Genomic DNA, 9,597 nt, shown 5'->3' with positions numbered 1-9,597 from the left:
GTGGCCAAAGTTCATTGACCTTACATGACCTTTGACCTTGATCATGTGACCTGAAACTCGCACAGGATGTTCAGTGATACTTGATTACTCTTATGTCCAAGTTTCAAGAGAAAGATCCATCAACTTTCCAAGTTATGATGGTAATTCAACAGATACCCCCATTATGGCCAAAGTTCATTGACCTTTGACCTTGGTCATGTGACCTAAAATGCGCAAAGGATGTTCAGTGATACTTCATTACTCTTATGTCCAAGTTTTATGAACTAGACCAACACACTTTCAAAGTTATGGCGGTAATTCAACAAATACCCCAATTTGACCAAAGTTCATTGACCCTAAATGACCTTTGACCTTGATCATGTGACCTGAAACTTGCACAGGATGTTCAGTAATACTTGATTACTATTATGTCCAAGTTTCATGAATCAGATCCATAAACTTTTAAAGTTATGATGGTAAATCTACAGATACCCCCAATTCGGCCAAAGTTCATTGACCCTAAATGACCATTGACCTTGGTCATGTGACGTGAAACTCATGCAGGATGTTCAGTGATACTTGATTAACCTTATGTATAAGTTTCATGAACTAGGTCCATATATTTTCTAAGTTTTGATGACATTTCAAAAACTTAACCTTAGGTTAAGATTTTGATGTTGATTCCCCCAACATGGTCTAAGTTCATTGACCCTAAATGACCATTGACCATGGTCATGTGACATGAAACTCAGGCAGGATGTTCAGTAATACTTGATTAACCTTATGGCCAAGTTTCATGAACTAGGTCCATATACTTTCTAAGTTATGCTGTCATTTCAAAAACTTAACCTCAGGTTAAGATTTGGTGTTGACGCCGCCGCCGCCGCCGCCGCCGCCGCCGCCGTCGGAAAAGCGGCGCCTATAGTCTCACTCTGCTATGCAGGTGAGACAAAAACCAGTTGGTACGAACGTAATCAAAGTCATGTGTGTCATCTAACCCTGTCTTAATAAAGTTTTCCTCGAAAGCAATGGCTTATTTTTTGCACATTCGACCCATGCAAATCGGCAAAAAGATATTAGTTCCCACGGTATCAACCTCTTATGAAAACATCTACTGCTCAGTGCTATCATCCAATTTTTTATCTCATTATCCAACTCGCTTTCATTGTCTTCTTTTTTTACAAAAAAAAATGTATTGTGGTTTAATCTACAGATCAAAACAAAATGATTACCCACATGGAATATGAGACAACCCAATAATATATACTCAGCTAGGTTATTTTCTGTATTTATTATATTCCTCAAGAATGAACTCATATTACAATCAAAGGCAGAAGAGATATACTGCAAATACTGAAATGAACTATATTCTGAATGTTGAAAGAATCAACTTAGTACATGCACAAATAAATACGTATAAGAAACTACAAGGTTTATGTGTGAATTAAAGGTCAAGTCCACCCCAGAAAAATGCCGACTTGAATAGAGAAAAATCAAACTAGCATAGTGCTGAAAATTTCATCAAAATCGGATGTAAAATAAGAAAGTTATGACATTTTAAAGTTCCGCTTATTTTTCACAAAACAGTGATATGCACAACTAGGTGAGTCAGTCGATGATGTCCATCACTATTTCTTTTGTTTTTTATTGTTTGAATTATACAATATTTCATTTTTTATAGATTTGACAATAAGGACCAACTTGACTGAACCATATTAGTATTAAACAATGCTAATTCCACATGTTCAGGGAGGAATTAATCGTTGTATCACTTGACAATGAGAAAATTAAAATATTTCAATTAAAAAATACAAAAGAAATAGTGAGTGGATGACGTCATAGTCTCCTCATTTGCATATCAGCCAGGATGTGCATATAACTGTTTTGTGAAATTAAGCGAAACTTTAAAATGTCATAACTTTCTTATTTTACATCCGATTTTGATGAAATTTTCAGTGTTATGTTCGTTGGATTTTTCTCTTTTTATTCAAATCAACTTTTTGTTGCAGTGGACTTGTTCTTTAAAGATTATAGAGCAATTGAACATCACTATCATATTAGAAATATTCATATAAGGTACTGTATACACATGTATGCACCAAAAACAATGATTGATCATCTGCTGTGCCAAATGGTATTATTATTTCACATTTAAAGGGATGGTCCGGGCTGAAAATATTTATAGCTTAATAAATAGAGTAGAATTCACTGAGCAAAATGCCAAAAATTTCATCAAAATCGGATAATAAATAACAAAGTTATTGAATTTTAAAGTTTAGCAATATTTGGGGAAAACAGTCGTCATGAATATTCATTAAGTGGGCTGATGATGATATCATCAGCCCACCTAATGAATATTCATGACGATAATATCCATGGGTACATTTTTTTCAATTTTGAGTTACATTTTCTAAGACTCTGTGCAGAACTAATTAATGTATAGGTACTTGCATTAATAAATTACACATATTACATAACAATGCTTTAGATTTCTAAATTACCCATTTCAGTGTGCCTCTCATCACTCATACATTACTTCTGTAAACACACTTCAAATTCTGTTAAAAAAGTCAAAGGAAATACTGTACATTTGGGGGGAAATAGATGAAGTTATATGTTTGAAATGATAATCTGACCAAAGTATTGATGGGTTGGATACCACAATCAAATAAGTCAACTTATACTGACAAATATGGTAAATTGGCATCTTTTTGTTGAATATTTGTGGTGGCATTATTCTTGCATAGTTCTCCACTTAACATCCATGGACAATGTTGTACATCCACACTCAGACAAATTAATGGAACACAACAAACTATCACAAATTACCCCCCCCCCCCCCTCTGCGGCCCCTGTGAGTATACAATAATTCACTCCTCTGCGTCATAAGTAAAGCTTTAATATAAATAGAAAATGGAACAAACCATAGAACAATCCATGATAAAACTATTGTAAACAGTAAACATATTGAAATGAATTGCATTAATCATGAAAACACTAGTTGCATACAAAGGGCAATCCAAAATTAGTAATCAATTACATAGCAACCAGTACTAGCGTAATAATAGGATACCAGGAGTGTCTACATGTATGCTTAACCTGGGTAATAACTTAAGTATATTCTCATGTTGGCGTTTTTATTTGGCATCCTGCACATTGTTTTTTTAATCACTGCTTAAATGTTCCTATTCCTCATAGTAATACAATGAACTTCAAATCCTTATGTTATACAGTTAATCATCTTGGTCTCAAGTTCTCGAAAGGGGCAGTACATATAATTAATCATTAAACAAGAAGGGGAAAATGTCACCCCAAAATAATGAACCAGGGAAATCAATTGAACACTTTACTTGACCGTAAAGTCTACAGCAATCCGTGTCCAGAAATTGCAAAAGGTGATAAGATTTATGTTACATCCCCATCCCCCCACCAGTCTTCCAATTACAATCTTCTATTTGTCATTGCACAATACAGTTGTATATTGTCACTTTGTATCCTAGATACAAGGCCAGAGCGGTTTTCACAATTTCATATGAGAACAACAAGTCTGGACTACATGAACAATAATATTCTCTCTTTATCTCCATGAGTATCAAGACACCATTCAATGTACTGAAGATAGGTTAAGTAATAAAGTCTGTGACCTATGAATTCACTTTCATCCAGCACATGTTTGAAACCATCAATCATAAACTCCTCTTTAAAGGTCAAAGGCTCAGTGACCAGAAAATATACCTGCTGTTACTTACATGTAAACAAGGTGAACATACATGTAACATTACAGTCATGAGTACAGTAAAAAAAAATTCCTACAGTAAAATACATTGTCAACATCTTGAAATTGGAAATAAAAGAATTAGAATAGGGAACTTAAACATCTATATTTGTGCCAAACACTTGTGAGGGAACTATTTCAAGACAGTATTTCCCAACTGAAATGTTAAGCTTCAGCAGATTCTTCTCAGATCACTGTTGATTTTGGCAAATGTAGGCCTACAATTAATTATGAAGGAAATTCTAATCTTTATTCCATCATAAATTTAAGGTCTCTATATAATAAAAGAGATAACTATTTGTAATCTATATTGTAGTTTATGTTAAAAATTGAATGAATGTTCACATGGGTCAACAGTTCATGAGACTGAAGGTATGATGTTTATGGACTGTATTTATAGATCAAATCCTGAACAGAATACCATGCAAGGAATGCAAAACTACAAAATCGTGTACATGTACCACAGTACCAGTCATAAAATCTATTATTTACAACATATATGCACACTTCATATCAACTTACTATGTCACACACATGTGGGCAGGAGAGCTACATTTCCATGTACTTGTACATGTAGGCATATACATATAAACATCCACACACCATCATCCCCATCTTCTGTTGTAAGATTAGAAAGTTAACAAATCAATGAAAAAATATAAAATCATACATTTTTTAAAGGACTTTATACTGATATTGAAGTCAACTGAAGACTAGAGGGTTGGGTTTAGTGCAAATTTTAAGCATTCAGATGACTGAGATACATGTAATGTATGATATTGGGAATTTATGACCTTGACATGAGTTTGTCAATTACTTATCATAAGACATGTAGGCATTAGTGCAGTGCTGGACATCTATCGCCAACAAAATATCTCCAATAACACATAACAACGCCAAGTCGGAAAATTCATTATCATACGTTCATTATGAAAGTAAGCAATGCCGTGAGAGCAAGAATGAGGGATACAAAAAGCAAGGCTATAATCTGTGCTTGTCCATGAAAAGTGGGAATTTGTGTACCAACTTTATGTTGAGTTGGTTTAAAGCAATACAGAATGGCAATTGTAGTCAATAAATAGTGATTAATTTTTCATAAGTGACAGTATTACAATTTTGGTCATATCATATTATCTTGAAAGATCAACAAAGTCATGAAACCATTACCGAATATTCAATATTTTTTCAATATCAAAATATCGCCCAGCAATTCTAAGCATTGATTATCTCATTTGACATTCTGGGAAAATATTCTTTTTTACATTCATTATTTGATTTTACCTAATAATAAATATTGGAAATGAGATCAGATGAGAACTATCAAACTTTAACAACAGATAGCTCAGGACTAAGAAATAGGAATATAACTCCAAAAATAATTTGCAGACAAGTCTACACATCAAATGATTTCTTTAATTGCCAAGGTTTAACGAGCACTCGCATGAATACCTTGAAACGTGAAATAAAAAACAGAATGCCTATAAAATGTTTGTGTGAAGCACTGACCATCAATTAGGCACTTGTTCTTGGATGTTCTCTGAAAGTTCTACAAGTTACATGTATTCACAGAACTGTGTTATCCAATCAGGATGAGTCTTCACCGTTCTTGTTACAAACAATCCACTTCAACTGAATGGCACCATGGCACATATCATATGGCTTGCTCAAGCGATTGCCGTCTCAATGGTCTTATGCATTCCTCTATCCGCTAACAATCCAGGCTCAAAATAACCTCGATCAGGTCAATATACAGCCTGTCCTGCAGGTTCTGTCACATGAACATGTCTCTATCAGTGTCCATTTTCAGGTCACTAGTCCATTATAAATCTACTTATCTTTGACATGTCTGAGCGAACATGTCGTATGAAGTCGATGAGCACTGAACATGGAGAGACAAACCCCTAGGCACAGGATGACCAGAGCTGACCTAGGGGCTGGGATTCGCTCACTCTGGGGTGAGGTGGTGTTGTTCACCTGTATAAAATGAGATACAAGAGATAGATAAATGCATTCAGTCATTGAACTTATCAAGGAAGATTGTGTAACGTAAATAAATCACAATAGCCAGTCTGGTGAGAATAAAATGGAGACAAAAATTAGTCTCGGTGAAGTGTGACCTATAGCATGTATATAACTTTTTAACTTTACTTGTAACAGAATACATGTAGGACTACATGTATTGTGTTTTCTATTACATGTAGGGCCTATACATTAAAACCTTAATTTAAATTCAAGACAGTTTGGGAATTCATAATTTCAAAGGTTTATCACCAATACAGTACAACATATATAACATGAGCCACATACAATTGTACATGTATGAACCTGTATCTAATATTTGAAGAATACTGAATTGTACATCCCAATATAAATTAATGTCATGAGTCAACTATAGTAGTTCACATGATACACATGCATGCATTACTTGTAACCATCACTAATGAATTAACAAAATGGGTTCAATTTGTAGACCATACACATGCTTTTTTTTTTCTGTTGTTAGACATTGATGCTTTGCTTTCTGGTTTGCTCAGGTTGCCTAATTAAAAGCTTAACCCCAACTGGCCATACTTGCAAGTGTGTGCTGTCTTACAGAATGACAGGCATATAGGCCCTACATGTACATCTCTTTCTAGTGTCAACAACAGTTGCACCTTAGACGAAAAGGTCCTCCTCAATTAGTCTCTGTGACTATCTATGACAAGTCATGTCTTCAATCTAAGTAAGCTCGATTCTCGTGTGTTTTCATGGAATTTTTTGCTGGCTATGAGCCTATGATACCCCTGCCACTCCTCCCTGCCAACATAAGTAGCGTATCTAATTTTGTCTGAAGGAGAGCAGCAATAGACATTCTACTTTGATCGATGAACAGGCTTAGTCCTACAACATCGTTGGAGTAAACTAAACTAAGCTCACCTGTATAATTCTGCTGGGGAAGAGCCTCCCGGGTATTCTGGAGATGATCATGATGACTGCACTAGTTCAAGTATTGACCTTATATAATAACCTCAAAGGCTCAAGGATCCTGCAAATTTTCATCAGACAAAAATAAAAGAAAACCAAGTTAGACTAACAAATTCGAAAACCATAGAAAAAAAAGAAATACAGTAGATCTGTCAGTAGCACACTCACACGCATACTGTACCGTACTACTGTAGATCTAGAATCTATCTACTAAATTTTCATGTTAATTTGTTAACCATATGTTCTGTTCAGTTACATTAATTTGCTTATCAATTTCTGCCATCTTCCACCATCCTCAGTCATATTACAGAGTCGAGCACTCGCCCAACAGCAAACTACAACTTGTTGTATATCATATGGTAAGGTACCTCGAGCGAAGTTCGTGCAGGCTCCACTCCACTTCACTACCGCTACACTACGCTCCACCTACCCGAACTTCGAGACCATGAATTCGATCGGATATTCTGAGTGACAAAAGGTGGGATTTTATGGGGGGAAAATATAAAATTCATGCAACATCACGATCTTTAAAACAAGTACAACTAATATTCTTACTTTACACAAAGTTTCACTTCTTTTTCATGCTTCTATCAGTCTCAAAATTGGTGATTTAGAGCTAACATGAAGTTCCTCACACGTAAAAACAATTCGCTGCCGATTTCAAAACATCACATGCGCGAGGGTCCGAGCTCGGACTGGACCCGGTGCCTCCCGCATGCGATGTTTTGAATTCGGCAGCGCATTAATATTTATACATGTGAGGAACTTCATGTTGGCTCTAAATCACCAATTTTGAGACTGATAGAAGCATGGAAAAGAAGTGAAACTTTGTGTAAAGTAAGAATATTAGTTGTACTTGTTTTTAAAGATCGTGATGTTGCATGAATTTTATATTTTCCCACCATAAAATCCCACCTTTTGTCACTCAGAATATCCGATCGAATTCATAGTCTCGAAGTTCGGGTAGGTGGAGCGGTAGTGAAGTGGAGTGGAGCCTGCACGAACTTCGCTCGAGGTAATGGTAAGGTGCCCCAACTCTGCGCAGCTCAGCCGACAGTCCCCCTTGTCTGCGCACATGCGTATCTGTGCAATTTCTAATTATACGTAGCCAGGAGGCTTCTAGTTCTAGAGAGTATGAATCATTTACTAACGTATCGTAGTAAAAGTAGTAAGCATACGTTAGTCTCTAGAAGCCTCCTGGCTAATTATACGCAGCTTACATGTATGATGTAGCTTAGCCAGTCATTTTCAGTTTGAACAAAAAAATGGTGCCCCATCTCTGCACCAATTCAATTTAGAATCTCCACAAAAACAGGGATTTTGATGAGAAAGGTTGCATTTCTAGACCGTCACATAAAATGCCCGAAATTCATTATCTTTTCACCATTTTAAGTCAGGTTTGTAATGAATATCTTTCGGACATGTGTAAAGTTTGTTGTTGTTGCACAGCTAAGGTTTTTCGAAGAAAATCATACATTTCTTTCAAATTTTCATTTGATTTTTGGCACACTTTTTAATACTCATAAAGGAACATTATCAACTGAAAGATTTTGTGAAATAAAAAAAAGAAATTCATGTTAAATCTCTAGTCTACTCAAACATGTCAAACTCAAACTTCAAAACGCAGCGCGCAGACATATGGGATTATGGGGACGCGCCATTTCTTCCAAAGTTCCAAACGAAAATTAAAACAACTTACCGTACCGTATCTTGCGGGCTTGCCTTCGCTGCTTTTTGTCCAGAGGCAGAGCTTCCTGCAATAGGTAACAAATTAGTTCCAGAGATTTAATACTTCTACACCATCAGATTATGTCATAAACTTGAACCGGCCCAAGTTCATAAGGACAATGGCAATGTTGAGTGCAGTGCAAGCCACGTTCAACAAAGCAGATGGGCCGCCGCCGACCGTACCGCCGAGAGCTAGCATGTGCACACGCATACGGTATGCACTGAACTGAACAAACAACCCACGGTACCTGCTCGCGCTCCCGCTGTCTCGGCCGAGCGCCTGGGTAGCTTGCTAGCTAGTTTGTAAGCAATATTCACGTGTAAATGCACGAAGATCATCAAGCTCTTGTGCGCAGGCGCATCGATAACGATTGCATAAGAAAAATTGTATAGCCTCTAGTTCAGGCTACAATAGACAAAATGGGCTGGAAACAATGAGAGGAGGCCTGGCCAGAGAAAAACCAGGCAGGGCCCTAAGAACGATTTTTAAACAGGGGTACTGGTTTAAATTGGACCCCAAAAAAAAAGGTTTTCACCACAAAATGAAGTTCATTTTTGTCATGAATGTTGGGGTGAAGCACTAGTGGATCCCTCAATTTTCTCAGATCATTATATTTATGTTTATGACGATTTGCTTATATAACATATTTTGTTTTACTTTTGGGGAAAAAATGTATTGTATCTACCTTAATTTATATTGTTTGTATAAGTTTCATTTTCAATTGCCATTTTAATCATATACGGTAGGCCCTACGTACAATTTACTTTGCTTTGTTGAAAATAAAAAAAAAGGAAATAAAAACCGTGGCGCAACAGACGGGGGGAGGGCGGGGACAGTAGGCCTATAACCCACGGCCGTACGCAGATGGGGGGGGGGGGGGGGGCGGGTGGGTAGTTGTCCCTCAGAAATTTTGAAAACTTACTTTTTCACTAAATTCACCAAAAAGAATGCATCAAATCCTACAATTTCACCTGACGAAATGCAAAAACGCCCCAATGATAGGCTCGGTCGCTTTGCCCCCCCCCCCTTGAATCGAGTTTTTTTTTTTTAAGTTTATGTGTGCTGCCCCCCCCCCCCCCCCCCCAGCCCGTGAAAATTTTCTGCATATGCCTTGATCAGCAAAATATTAAAAACAGGAAACGGAAAAAAG

The 9,597-nt window shown here is 36.6% G+C and overlaps 1 long non-coding RNA gene across 2 annotated transcripts; it reads right to left on the bottom strand.

Annotated features, from left to right (window-relative positions):
• Positions 1–1,251: 1,251 nt before the first annotated feature.
• On the bottom strand, positions 1,252–8,830 carry LOC129257605 (uncharacterized). Of its 2 annotated transcripts, none has more exons than XR_008584172.2 (3): positions 8,423–8,830; positions 6,671–6,779; positions 1,252–5,728 (listed from the first exon to the last, which is right to left on the bottom strand). It is a non-coding gene; the product is annotated as an uncharacterized LOC129257605 (long non-coding RNA). The 2 variants fall into 2 exon arrangements; XR_008584171.2 differs by having other exon boundaries at positions 8,418–8,793.
• Between the last annotated feature and the right edge of the window lie 767 nt (positions 8,831–9,597).

Source organism: Lytechinus pictus, chromosome 3 (genome assembly GCF_037042905.1).
Source record: "Lytechinus pictus isolate F3 Inbred chromosome 3, Lp3.0, whole genome shotgun sequence".
Lineage (NCBI taxonomy): Eukaryota > Metazoa > Echinodermata > Echinoidea > Temnopleuroida > Toxopneustidae > Lytechinus > Lytechinus pictus.
This window is presented reverse-complemented; position numbering and strand designations above follow the sequence as displayed.